The sequence below is a fragment of the Micromesistius poutassou genome (assembly GCF_964030765.1).
Source record: "Micromesistius poutassou genome assembly, chromosome: 7".
NCBI classification, from domain to species: domain Eukaryota; kingdom Metazoa; phylum Chordata; class Actinopteri; order Gadiformes; family Gadidae; genus Micromesistius; species Micromesistius poutassou.
In genome coordinates, this window is record NC_140277.1 from 14,038,008 (window position 1) to 14,053,458 (window position 15,451).

Here is a 15,451-nt window from a genome sequence, read left to right on the forward strand (position 1 = left end):
AAGGCAGACAGGAAGATCGTTTGGAGAGAGTGTCCCCACTTATATTGACTCTCTGGTACTCCTTGACATTAATTTGTTCACTGCTTGGGTACCTTTAGTTTTGTGTCCATGCCTGCCAGGTGCTTACAGTGAGTGGGGGTGCATTCGAACCAGACTGAAGAATGGTCACCTCTACATTATTTTGGAGGGTGATATTTTTGTCGAGATAAGTACAGTTTTGTTTAGCCTTTATGCGTGTGATTCAAGTTATAGGGAGATGATGTGACCACACCGCAGTACTGGCTGCCTCTTCCCCATAAACCTACGGGTGTCCCTTTCTTGGCAGCAAACTGAAGCAAAGACACACACACACAACCACGCAATCACGCTCCTCCTTCTGCTGGTTCGTTGCCCGCAACATTTTGCTGACCTCACAATAAGTCACGTTGTATATTTCATGTTTCAAGGGCTTCCTTGAGCTGCTGAACAATATACGGCTGCACCATGAACCGATGCTAAATGCAGAGCTGCCTTATCTATACACACTCAGTGTGGGCCGCGGGTGGTTAGTATCTAACGGTGACAGTGTGGCACGGGACCCACCAGCTCTCCGTCTTCTGGACACTCTACAGGCCACGCCACAGACGGGGAGGTTCAACAAAAAAAGATAAAGAATGTGTGTCTGTTCACAGGTTGTAAAGATGACGGTGGAGATACACAACGAGGTGGGGTTGGTGGAGTGAGTGATTGGGTGGGGGGGGGGGGGGGGGGGTTGACATTGCATGATGGGGCATTTATTTATCAGATGTTTACATTGTAGGGACTTATGTTATCTGTCTGTGTTTGTTTTGGTTACAGCGTCGAGTCGAGCAGCAGCCCAGGGGCTGAGACAGGATTAGGATCCGAGCTAAACCAGGGGAAAGTTCACAAGCTATTAACCTGTCTATTACCAAATCCATAGTGTCCTAGCCCAAAAATGTCAAGCATCAAACGAAATACATGTGGAAATGAAACTAACTTGAGTAAAAGTGGAAGAGTTACAGTTTATGTCGCGGTTGCCAAAACCAAGTGGACCAGAGCTCTCCGAGTCATTCGGGATCAGGGGGCATGTGAACACAGTCTCCTTGAGCGACTGTGATGGCCGAGCCACCCTGCCTCCCTCCAGACACCAGGCCTGTATATCCTGACACTCTCTCCTGCTCGGACACAGCCATCCAGCACAACTCATCAACCACCCAGTCCCCTGTTCTCTGTCTGTCTCTCAGACGCAGTGGGATAGAACAAAAGGACACGAAATGCAATAAGAAAAATAAATAGAATAAATACATATAAATGAAATGGTCTAATATACAATATAATAAGAAAAATATATTCTACATCTTTCTATATATGTCGCTCTATTCTCCAGGCTTTCTGTATGTATGTATGTATGTATGTATCTCTCTCTCTCTCTCTCGCTCTCTCTCTCTCTCTATGTAGCCTTCTCTCTCCTCTATCTGTACGTCATGTTTTCTACTCAAATTATGATCTCTCTCTCTCTCTCTCTCTCTCTCTCTCTCTCTCTCTCTCTCTCTCTCTCTCTCTCTCTCTCTCTCGAACTGATTTCATGCACTCTGTTGCTCTCATTCTCTCTCTCTCTCTCTATCGCTCTCTCTCTCTCTCTCTCTCACTCTCCCCCCCCCCCCCCCCCCCCCCCCACCTCTCTGCCACCTGCATCCAGCCAAACACTGAGAGCGGTGTCAGGGGCGGGGGGGGGGGGGGCGTGGGGGTGGAGTGATGGAGCATAGAAGTAGGGGCGGGTAATGGAAGTGAGGTTGGCATGAGCCATTACGCATCGCCGCTGGTCTTTATTTTTAGGGTCATAGGAAGAGCGATGGCGGAGAGAGACAGAGAGAGAGAGAGAGAGAGAGAGAGAGAGAGAGAGAGGAGAGAGAGAGAGAGAGAGAGAGAGAGAGGAGAGAGAGAGACAGAGAGAGAGAGAGAGAGAGAGAGAGAGACAGAAAAGGTAGAGAGGTAGAGAATGGAGAGAAGGGAGAGCAGGGAGAGAAGGGAGCACAGGAAGAAAGAAGTGTGAGTTTAAGGCCTGGAAAAGTTGAATGTCTGAATGTCTTTTGGTGAGGACAGAAACACAGAGTCGCTCTTCACCGGTTAACCAAACCTTACCGAACCAAACGGTAGAAAACACCAAAAGCGTGCTCAAACATTGGGAGGTCTCCCTTCCCTTAGTCACAAAAAAAAAAGATAGAGCAAATAAAGGCATCCATCGTGATAACGCTTAACAGGCTGCATAATGCGCCAACAGAAACAGGAGGGTGTATCACACGCTGTGGAGCCTGTGAACACACACAGGATCCATTTCGCAGCCTCACCTTCTGCTATCCGGGTTCAGCCACATGGGAAAACACATATTAGACCAAGAAGCAGCTTTATTTATTATATTAAAACAGACAACGTCGGAGCAGAGAATTAATTCACTTTTAACTGCTGCCAGCACAATGTGGATCAACCAACATACATATTAAAGACCTCAGCGCGTTCATTAAAACGGGGAGCCAGCAACACCAGCCCGACTGTGGTTTGGAGCACAACAAAGTCATCTGGCGGAGTTCATTTGGCCCAAAATGATAATTTTGAGTTTTCTTGTTATTGATTCATTGAATGTCTACCAACCCGAAGGTGTATAGTGAGAGTGGAAGTGCAGGAGCAAAGCATTTATTATTCAACAAGTTGGATGCATCAGGGTGGCAATGCTCAGAAACAATGTTCCTCTCAGTCTCTGTGAGTCGCTCATCTAAAATGAAAGGATTGTGGGACTGGGAATGATACTGGCACGACGAGAGAGAGAGAGAGAGAGAGAGAGAGAGAGAGAGAGAGAGAGAGAGAGAGAGAGAGAGAGAGAGAGAGCGATTGATTGAGTGAGTGAGTGAGTGAGTGAGAGAAAAGAGAGAGACGGAATAACAATAGGATTTCTAACTTTGCACAACTTATTGACTAACTAATTACTAATTGACTGACCTTAAAAAAAACACATGCAGATGTGGGTTAATCCCATGTGTGGACCCACGCAAGCACACACACACACACACACACACACACACACACACACACACACACACACACACACAGACTTGATTTATTAACAGTGAGTTCTGTATCTTTAAATTGTACCAGCCAACATAAAACAACAATAAAGCCATCTTCATGTATTACTAACAGATCACTTAGCAACAGATTTGTAAAACACTGTGCGCAATTTCAAATCTGTTTCAATATTGGGTTAACGTTTATTACATTCTCCTGTGACTTCAGAGCAAATATTATGATGAACCACGGTTACTGGGCTAATAGACTGGATAGGATAATGGAGATGTATTTATATATATATATATATATATATATATATATATATATATATATATATATATATATATATATATATATTTTAATTTCAAGGTTAGATAATATGATTTCCAATGCAAGCAAATCATGGCTGGGTGAGAGTGTAACAGGCACATGTTGTTGTTGCAAGAAATATTGGGAATCATTAATTCAACATTGCTAAATAGAGACATCTCATTGGAATTCAACCGAAAGTAGGGAATAAAGATTTATTAATACATAAAAGTTATTCTCCTTTAACTCAGATTCCATCTGAATAAACATGGTATTTATGTAAAACGCCCATCAGAATGAGAAGATTACAAGAATACTACAATAATACTGAATTTCAGATTCATTGCACTTTACAAATAAAGCAATGCCATTAATAAATATTGCAAGGAAAATTGTATTGTAAAATTTATAATGAAATTATTATGTTCTCACAATAGCTGTTTATATCTCTGTTATTCTTTATCTTTATCTGGTCTATTCAGAAACATTAAAATAATTAAAATAGAGAATCAGTGGAAGTGAGGGCTGTTCGAGTGGAGAGTGTGTGTAACAGTCAGCAAAGGCTGTGAGCCTGTTGTGAGCCTGTTGCAAGTCTCCCGCTGTATGGACGATTTTCAGGCAACAAATAAGTCCACAGCAGATTCACAGATTCTTCATCACGGTATATAGCTGCAGGTGGATAGCACAGACAATGTTTTTCCTCCCTGGAATCCTGCTTAATTTCCCTGGCTGCCCTCTCTCTCTCTCTCTCTATTTCATTCTCTCACTCTCTCTCCCTCCCCCCTTTCCATCCCTCCCCCACTCTCTTTCCGCCTGTCTCTCTCCCTCCCTCCCTCCCATCCCGCCTCCTGCCCTCCAACCTCCCTCTCCCCTGCCTGCTTCTCTCTCTCCCTCCCCCTCCTTCCCTTTCCCTCCCTCCCTCCCCCCCTTTCCCTCCTCCCCCCCTCCTCCCCTTTGCCTCCCTCCCCCTCCTCCCCTTTCCCTCCCTCTCTCCCTGAGTGGGATGGTTACATATGCCTGGCCTGGGGATGTTTGATTCTTCACCGTTGCGCTCCCTTCCATCTGACAGATTGGAATAATAAGGAGAGCTAATTGGAGAGGCTGTTCATATGCTGATTAGAAGGCTTTCTTTTCTTTTTTTTTACCTTTGGAAGATGGCTTCCAACTTTATCATCTCCTTCTGCCTAGCGGTTGCCAACATCTTATGATTTTACCTCTCTCAAACACACACACACACACACACACACACACACACACGCACATATAGACCCATGCACACACACGGGCGTACAAACACACACACACACACAGGTGCATACACACGCGCACATGCACACTAACACACACACACACACACACGCACACACACATACACACACACACACAGACTTTCTCTCATGCTCTCTCCCTCTCCCTTGATTTCATGCATGCTGATTTCTGAGTACTTGGGAATGAGTGTCTGGGAGATAGATATGATGCAGGAGAGTGCCATGTGTGGTTGGCTTTATGGTTATCTGTGTGTATGCTGTGTGTGTGTGTGTGTGTGTGTGTGTGTGTGTGTGTGTGTGTGTGTGTGTGTGTGTGTCTGAGTGGGTATATATGCTGTACATATATGCTGTCCGCTGTGTGTTTAAGTGTGTGTACTTATCTATGAAAGTATGTCTGAGTGTGTATGATGTCCGTTATATGTGTGTGTGTGTGTGTGTGTGTGTGTGTGTGTGTGTGTGTGTGTGTGTGTGTGTGTGTGTGTGTGTGTGTGTGTGTGTGTCTGTGTGTGTCTGCATGTGAGTGAATCTATACCATGCATATACATTGTAGGTGTCTGCCTAGTGATCAGTGCATAGTAAGCTGATAAAAACGGATTAGGTCACTATTTCCAATTTCTTTATTTCTGATTAGAACAGCTCTTACTCCTTCAGTCTGATAAAAAATCAATGCTTTATAACCTAGGGAAATGTACTGCTGTTTCACCAACATCAAGGGCCCATGCCTGCAGCCCTCTGGGCAATTGGCTGGAAAAATGCATGAATTAGCAATTAAGGAAATGAAAGGTTTCAGCTGATCCAGAAGAGGACGAGATAGAGATGAAGAAAGCAACGTTTTCGCTTAATTTCTACAATGTGTTTTCTGTAAACCAATAAGGACTGATGTACCACAAAGGACATTCATAGTATTCTAATCTTGACATTCAATGACTAATCCACGCACACACACACACACACACACACACACACACACACACACACACACACACACACACACACACACACACACACACACACACACACACTGCTCTGTCTTGTTTAAGAATACAAATAGCAGCGCCTCATCTAGACTGCCACACACATACACACACAAGCGCTGACTGACATCAAACTCATTCATCCAATAACCGACTTCAAAAGTCTGGGGAATACACATATACACCAATCACACATATACACAGATGTATATATAGTGTATCTCTGGTATCTCTGGAGAGCCACCCCTACCCCCCACTCCCCCCATCCATTCTGGACAGCTCCAGCTTAATAATCAATGACTGGAGACTGAACAGAGTTCTGAGAGAGGGAGATGGCAGGGGGGAGCCATGAACTGTGAAGCCATATGGAACAGTAAGAATAGAGAATAAGATAAATGTGGATAGGAGGATGGAGGGAAGGAGATATACAGAGCGGCACACATTAGATCCGGCAAAGATGAAGAGAAGTGGAAAGGAGGAGAGGAGAGTACAATTTAGGAGAGGAGAGCAGGAGAGAGGAGAAAAGAGGAGAGGGGAGGAGAGGAGAGAGAGGGGAGGAGAGGAGAGACTAGGAGAGGAGAGGAGAGAGATGGGAGGAGAGAGAAGAGAGGAGAGGAGAGGAGAGGAGAGATAGGAGAATAGAGAATAGGAGAATATAGGAGAGAGAGGAGAGGCGAGGAGAGAGAGGAGAGGAGAAGAGAGGAGTGACAGGAGAGGAGAGAGAGGAGATGAGAGGAGAGGAGAATATAGGAGAGAGAGGGGTGAGGAGACAAGAGGAAAAATGAGGCAAAGGAAACGGCTGAGATATGTTGTGCCCATGGGAGGGGGACTGTAACTGAATTTGAAGTGGATATATGAGGAAAAGTATGCGGGCTAAAACAAAAGCAAACTGTGTGGTACAACACACAGGGAGAAATAAAAAAACTTAAACATTTATATAGAAGGAGAAGAGAGCAGAGAAATGAAGAGAATAAATGCACAAAGAAATACAGGAGCAGAGTGTGTTGCCTCAAAGGAAACTGAGACAAGCTGGCACACTGGTGTTTATATTTCAGGGGCCTGCTCTTGTGCGATTAAATGTGGCTGTTCAATTCAAATCTCCAGTGTGTTAAGGTATTGAAACGGACAAGGCAAAGCTCACAATATACTCACATACCCCAAAACACCTCATCTGTGTGAAGAAGAGAGAGAGACATATATCAAAGACCCAAACCGACCCAAACATCTTGAAGGTAACCATTTTATTCATAGAAACCCATGCTTTCATAGTGGAGGGAAATTATTAGTTTAATGATAAAAAAGATCCTGGCACAATATCAGAAACAGGAGGGTGTGACAAACCAACCTCACAAGAGGGTCAGTGAGACCTCTGGCTTGATAGAGAGAGCATATCGGATTCAATAACACCTGGATCCATGACCTCTCACCTGCTGGATAGGTACTGTTCAATAGCAGAAGCAGAATCATAACAACATGATTCTCTGAATAATGTCTTAAAGAGGATAGATTTAAAAATATATAAATAGATATATGTGTCTGTGACTAGATGCCAATATATTCCAATGTCCTAATTCTGCGGAGCCATGTTTAGGATTTCTCCTGTGTGCCAGAACTGCCTCGTCCGATTACAGAGAGCCTGTCTGGCACCGCTAGAGACATAGCCAAACACCCGGTGGGGGGGGGGGGGGGGGGGGGGGGCGTGTAAGAAAGCCTGCCCAAGAACTGTACCCTGCTCTTTAACCACACTAAATATTTTCACAAATCTGATCATTTCTATCACGCAATCCTAAAAATAACAATCCTACAACGAAAGTCTGAAATGCCTTCAATCTTATGTGTTTGGCTTGGAATCCACCACAATCAATATAGAAAAGACCAACAAAAACAGAATATAAAAAGGAACATTTCGGGAGGATGAAGATATATAATTATTTGAAGCGTCTAATCATGTTCAGAAAGCCCAGGGAACATGAGGAAACGCAGTTCAAATCCAACAAAAACCCCCATTCAGATTCAAACCCAGTGATTGGTGCTGTGGACCATGCGGAGCAAACTATGCTTCCACACCATGCTAACAGTGCTTCCATTATCCTATCACCCACTTCAGCCACACACTAACTTCTCAGTAGAGTCTTGAGCAGACCAAACACGTCCCTTCCTCTCACAGTGTGGCGGCGATAACGTTGGTGCGAGGAGAAAGGTATATGAAGAACAACATATGACCAAGAGTCATAGCAGGGATAGCAGGATGGGTACAAAACTCTTCAGAGAGAGGCGGTGGGGAGTGTCTGATGGCCCGCGATCGGGTCGGGGGTGGAAAGCCACCCAATAATCAATGGGATCAGATGGAGAGGACACTGGAGAAGGTGCCTGACCTCACTCCGCAGCAGACACTCACAACGGACGCATAGTAGAAGTTAGAGCCCCGTTTCTGGCATGGCAAGTATAGTCGGCACTGACTGGTGACAGTCGTCTGAGCGCTGGATATTGGACGTTGTGTGTGTCGGTCTGCCGGTCCCCCCGGCAACCATCAACACTGTAATTTCAAATTGACATGGAGCTCGAGGTCCAAACGAGATTGTGTCTGTGTGCATCTGTGTGTGTGTGAGTGAGTGAGTGTCACTGGACACTTTAAAGTGACATATAAACACAGAACACCCCGGTCCACTCCTCCCCTGTTGCATTGACCTCAATACAATACACAGCCAGAACCCTCTGAGTAGAATGCATTCAGCCCTGGAAGAGGGAGAGATCTCTTTTCAACCCAGAACAAGCTGGACTCTGTACATACACACAGGGAGTCACTTTGTGACTGAACGCAAAATAATAGTCATTTCTATTCGCCCTTATCACGCCCACTTTTGTCTGTACTTGATCTGTATAAAATTAGCACTCAATGGCAGGTCTCTCAAGGTGAAAATTCATTAAAAAAAACGGTCGGATCACGAGAGATTGCTTGACAGTGTTCCCGTAGCCGTCCAGAATATCAATTAAAACGGTGCCACTGTTCCTTCATTAGGTGAGCTATCCGGAGCACTGATGAGATTGTGTGCATGTGCGTGCGTTAGTGTTCATAACAGAGAAGAATAGAAGTGTGTGTGGAGCACAAAGCAAGGACAAATGCTTTATCATGCATATGTGATTAATGGACCCGCTATCTCTACTATGGGAGTAAAGTTTCACGTGAAGGAAGTTTCCAACAATGATCACCGTGGAGACGATTGGCAATTCATCAACGTCCATGTCTATCACTTATCACAAGGGTACTGAAAAGACAAACCCTCCTTTTAAAAGACAGGAGTCCTCCGTGTATTAATTTATGTACGTGACCACCTTTAAGGTTTTAATGAATAATCTTAGCAAGGGGTCAACAAGGTAGAGAGAGTGTTGGGGAATTATTGGAGGTGATCTTTTCTTACTTTTCTGTAAGAAAAGTCTTCTCCTGGTATTCAGGAAGGGTTAGGGTTAAGGTAGGGTGAACGGGGTCTGTGATAGTTTTATACTAACTACTCAATCCTAAAGCAACATTGTGAGATGGGAATTGTTGTCCTTAGGCTAACAGTGAGATGAAGTTACTCATCCAATCACAATGCAACACGATGAGATGCCTGTCCGTTGTGATTGGCCGTGCGTCAGGCTGCACTCTCAGGTATAAATGCTACTGTCACTAGCTACACCCTTCAGAAGAAAATGGCGTCACAGAACAGAATTGCTATCACCATTCTGTGACCTTATTGGTTGGTTTGGTTGGTTTGGCATTAAATCAGGTCAGGCCCTATATTGTTCTCTGGTTGGAGATTTCAAATATAACTGCATCTTTTCAGTGACTATAAAATGAAGTGTGTCTGAGGTTGTAGGAATAACAGCAGTATACCTGAACCTTTCATAGTTGTTCCTCAGTCTCGGAAGGCCATATCACATTCTGCTATACTCACTCAATGAAAAACAAATGGAAAAAGACTTTCTGTCTATATTGTTCTTTCAATATTCATCCACTGACTCGTCAAACTACTACTTTTGTGGTGACAAAAGACACTGTGTGGCATTTAGATTCTCCAATAGCAGGGGGAAGAGGTTGTTTAAAGGACAAGGACTTTTATAGATACAAACAGAGAGACATTGTGAAAGAAAGATTGAGAGGGATAGAGAGAGAGAGAGAGAGAGAGAGAGAGAGAGAGAGAGAGAGAGAGAGAGAGCGAGGCTGTTTCCCAATGTGAAGGAAGCATGCTCAACAGCCGCCCTTTTAAGGATACTATGTCATAGAACGCCGACAAACACTGTTCCAATGTTGAGAACACTTGGAAATTCGCGTCCCTTTACGCGTCCTTTGTTTTTGAGAATTCCGAGATTTTTCAAGGATGCCTCGCTGGATTGCGTTCACACGCTGCGTTTAAAAGTTTAAAAGCATTTAAAAGTTGCGGATGGAAAGCAATACACATTGCTTTCCAAGTTAGTTGAACGTTTTCAGAAATATTTTGTGCTGTATTGCTTTCTAGAGCTTAATCATGTAAATGCAAAAAAAATAAAGCTTAAAGACCTGTGGGATTTTTTTCAAACATTTTTGCAACGTAATGATTTTATTTTGCATGAATTGATTTGTTTTAATATGTACATAGCTGGTGTTTAAACAAACTACTGTCGTCAATAACAAGTTCAACAATTAAAATATTACAATATTTACCACTGGAGCAGTATTAAAAAGCAGAAGCGGAGGCGTTTCCACACTAGCAAGTGGCTCCAAACTCTGAACGCTACAAACACTAGGCAGCACTCTAGCCAGCACTCTAGCCTCATCTCCATAGGACACGACTCGTAAGCAAGCGTTCTAGCAAGGCTGCAGCCTTCACGTTGGGAAACAGCTGGAGCGAGGGGGGAACAGGCCAAACACATGAAATGCTATTTCTCTCATTGGCTGACTTCTCCCTAAAGGACCAATGAACAACACGGTAATACTTGAATCAGCCAGTAGGGGAGGGGTTGAGCAGCTGGGCCTGTCTATCCCTCTAAACCTTACCCCTATATTGAATTTAATTGGCTGGCTGCTTGATGGTAGAGAGACACTCACTGCACATCTACCCTCCTCTTTGGCTCTCTCTAGCCTTATTCCCTCTCTTTATCAAGTCCCCAGTGATCTGCATCTGTCCTCACTTCACTCCTCCCTGCTCCGCTCCAACACCTGTCTGTTAGTGTGTGTGTGTGTGTGTGTGTGTGTGTGTGTGTGTGTGTGTGTGTGTGTGTGTGTGTGTATTTCCCTTTAGTTTTCCTATAGTTGTTTGCTTTGTTGTTTATCATTTGTTGTTGTCTCTGTGGAGAGTGAAATGGCCTCTAATCTTATTTGTACATTTGTGTTGACAGCAAGTCATGTGATTAATTAGTTTTCTGTGATAACACTCAATGACCTCTCTGCTCTGTGTTTACTGCTAAGGCAACTGTACCTCCTGTGTGAGGTGCTTTTGTGTGTGTGTGTGTGTGTGTGTGTGTGTGTGTGTGTGTGTGTGTGTGTGTGTGTGTGTGTGCGTGCGTGCGTGCGTGTGTGTGTGTGTGTGTTTTGTGTGTGTGTCTGTGCGTGTGTGTGTGTGTGTGTGTGTGTGTGTGTGTGTGAGAGTTTATGTGTGTGTGTGTGTGTGTGTGTGTGTGTGTGTGTGTGTGTGTGTGTGGGTGCGGGTTTTGTTTGTGCCCTGAATAACGCTTAATATGTGTCTTGTTTTCACAGCTGCACGCGAGCCAATGAATGGGAGCTGAGAACTCCAGTGCAGCAGCAACAAGGAGAGAGAGAGAGAGAGAGAGAGAGAGAGAGAGAGAGGCTGTGTACAAGAATTAATTGCTGTTCAGAGAGTTCACGCTGGCTTTTACCAATTAACTCCCAAGTATCTCTGTATACTAGTTGAGCTGCCATTTGATCCAGTAGTGTAGCCAATAGAATTAGCCTCTGGTGTGGGGCCAGGCGGGGCTGATCCACTTCAGACCTCAGCTACATGTACCAACCACTGATTCACCATTTGGGAACACCGTTTTTACATACATTATTTTCATCTGGGCAATAGGAAATAAAACAAAATGAACAATGGCGGGCCTGCTTCACACACTCGAGTGGATAGTTCTGATGGGTTAAATCTTCAAATATCTTCAGGAGGTGGGAGGTGGGTTAAGGGAATGCATCACTGTGTGTTGACTTGTAAATGAAATTGCTTTCCTAGCGAGAGACCTAAGCGCATTTGCAGTGGGTGCATTCCATCCACACGTCCCAATGTTAAGATGCTGGGGCACCAGTGCTTTGCATGTAAATCCCTTAAGTTTAAACTCACATCCCACACACTCTCTCTGCCTCTATCTCTCTCTCTCTCTCTGCTACTCTCTCTCTGCATCTCTTTCTCTCTCATTCTCGCTCTCACAGCTTTACACACACAGCCATAAAAACCCAAATAGATCCACACAGACACACACAAACGCACACACACACACACACACACACACACACACATACACACACACACACACACACACACAGACACACACACACACACACACACACACACAAATAAACCAGCATGAAAACATATGCACAAAAGCAAATCCAAATCTTCAAACTCGTGTGCTTGTGCTGTAAGAGTAGGAAGAGTGTATGTATCACAGCTTGTAGTGAAATGTACTGCATGGCAATTCTATGCAGTCACATACATACAGAACCCACACACATGTTAAAAACCCACACACGTTAATCCACACACTAGTTTTTCATCCTTTCGGCACATGCCGGCTGTGAGAGGACAAACTGTTGCAAAACCTCTCAAGCTCCAACTCCACATCCATCTGCTTACATTTTTCCCTCCTCATGGAGGCTCGGGTTGGATATAACACTAGTAAAACACTCTCTTGTGTCTCGAGTGTTAAAATTAGCAGACTATACCTTCAGGTCTTTGCTCAGGATCTTCAATGTATAACGTTTGTGAAATGTGTTTTTGCAATTCACTATTTTTTGCAATTTCTACTAAAAACAGGAGAAAGAAAAGGAAAATAAACATGAGAAAGTGAAGGCTGCTTCCACTGATGCGGGGGTGGTTCATAATAGCCCTGTAGGGATCATGATGCCCCCCCCCATACCATATACAATGGAATAACTGTCGTTATATAGAGCCCCCATATAACTACAAGCCCGTGTCCCTCGCAGACTGCTCACCTCTTGTTTACTTTGCACCTTCTTGCTAGTTTCGCTTGATAGCCGAGGGCATTTTCCCCCCTGCAATATGCAACTACGATTACTATTATATACATTGTTTAACTAATTGACATACAAACATTTGTACTTTCTCCGAAAACAGTTTATTCATAGAGGGCAGTAAAAATAGCCGTCAAGTCTATTTTAGCGTTTTGCTGTGTGTCTGCTGTGTGATGCGTGTGCGCTATACTGCATCAGACAGGCACAGTATAGCAGCTCGCATTGATCAGAGTGGGAGCAATTCCTCACGGCTCCACCTAACACCACGGACACGACGGGACGGGACGCAAGTGTGCCCTGTATCTGATCTGGGGGGCAGTGTATCTCCCGGGTTATAATAGCCATGTTGAAACTCGACACACACTGTTTTGTTATGCTATGAGTGTCGGAGAAGCTTTCCCCTCACTCCGACACAGACATCAATATAAACCGATGCTGAGAGGAAGCCTCACTGTCCACACAAACCGTAGCGTTATCCCATAGGTGTCCAGGCGGCATAGCCCTCCCTCAGACGCAACATAAAAATCTACGGCTGGCCAGAATGAGCTCCACACATCCGCACATCCACACACACACACACACACACACCACCATGGTGTTTCATTATCAGTGTCTTGGACTCTGCAGTCAACCGCTGCCCAGACAAATCTCTATACGTCCACACACACACCTCGCCACCGGTGTCCCTTGTTTGTGACGTCGACGATTATACTATAAGGCCCTGGTCGTGATGATGACAAGGATTATACTAAAGGAGTACACTAACGTCCTGAAGGGGATGTTAACCGCGTTCGGAGAGGAGTGGAACGGCACACAATGAGAATGATACCAAAGCCAACACAGTACACGCCTACAATAAGATACATAAAGTTAAGGTTTTAACAATGCAACATAGAGCAGTTACAAAACAATGTGCATTCAGTCCAAAGTGCAGTAGAGTTTAAATAACGATTGATATGACTTATATTCTCAAATATTCACAAATTTCCCAAAGAAGAAGGTCTTCCCTCACTTCGTTCATGTAAAATAGTACACTTAAGATATTCCCATTGTTTCCATTTCCTTCCTAAAAAAAGGCCCACACATGAAACCATTACAGTGTGTCGTATTTACATTTCAGTCTGGCTTTGAAATAAATCCACAGTATTAAACATTAAGACTCAGAATATCCACTATAAAAGCGTTGAGACTGGAATTAGGGAAGGGAATATAGCCTCTGGGTGTGGCACTTAGTGAGCTTCTCTCTACCCAAGAACGCTGATGTTTCAAATGCTAATGTCTCACGTCATGAGCCAGGTGCTTACTGTCTTACATTTTAATGATCCAAACCAATCTTCCGCTAGTGTGTCCGTTAGAAGAAAGATGAAGACAAGGTGTCTGGTGAGCTGACAAAGCAAAAGGCAAAGATGACAGGTAGTGCTGGTTCCACAGAAACAATAAAAAACAGACATTGCAGAAGTGACAGGCATGACGCTAACAGCTAATGCTAGTCTAGGATGAATTAACAACAACACGCATTGGTGAAGAAGAGCTAGCTAACTTCAGCATTCATAGCAGTTCATGGTGTCCAAATGAAGACAGATATATTGGTGTACACACTAGTAGGTAAAAGCTGTAATGTAGTTGAATATCCCTTAGCATAAGTAGATGGTTCTTACATTATCAACATTTACTTCACAAAACAACACTTGATCATGAAGCACAATATCCGCCTGTATAAAAGTCACCCTTTCCCATCAGACTTCCCTCAGGTAACCCTGTCCCTGGTTTGAATCAGAATGTGAGGCCAAACTGATGCCAAACATACAATGCAGGCTGGCATATTGTAACGTTTGCTGCAGCGTGTGTGGTGAATTTCAATACGTGCCAGAGAATTTGAGAAACAAAAGATGAACATTTTATTCTTTCTTCAACCTAATCAAACTAATCGATGCAATAACTCCTTGACCATAATATCAGAGTCCTCGTATCATATTGTATCGTACGTTATTATTGTTTTACTTATTGATTCCAGCTCACTTTATCTTCTATGCTGTCCCTTTGTGCACCCGTTTGTGTATGTCAGTTAATGTGCAATAATGTGAACATTTAAAACTCTAGTCCTCATACTATTCTACGTATTGACAAACTTGGTTCATGTGTTCAAACAATGATCATTTCAAAACAATATAGAAACGCGTACAGAAATGCCCTCAAAGTAATCGTGTAGTCACGTAGTTCATTATGATCATGGAGCATTTACAATCCACAAAAATGAAATGCTGCTTCTGCTGAACTGATGAGAACAGCTCTAGACATGGAGTGCCCTCCAAACGGGGAAATGATTTGAACCAATACGACGCAACGGGAATATCAAAATATGACCTTTCCCTCATCAAATTCCTCCTCACCGTCTCTCTCGCCCTATATCCCCTCCCCTCTCATATCTTCTTCAGGATTTTTGTTCCTGTTAAAAAAAATGGCACATCTGCTGTGGTAATATGAAGGGCATGTCGACCCTGCATTACTCAGCTGCCTTATCAGTGAGACTGGCACACTGACTGACAGACACACTGACAGACAAGCAGACTCTTTCAACCTTCTTCTAAAGGGCAGTGAAACCCACCTCCGTCTCCCCGTGA

At 43.9% G+C, this 15,451-nt stretch overlaps 1 protein-coding gene across 1 annotated transcript in view; it reads right to left on the reverse strand.

Annotated features, from left to right (window-relative positions):
* The window catches only part of gfra1a (gdnf family receptor alpha 1a), a 73,305-nt gene that overhangs the window by 44,684 nt on the left and 13,170 nt on the right, over positions 1-15,451 (reverse strand).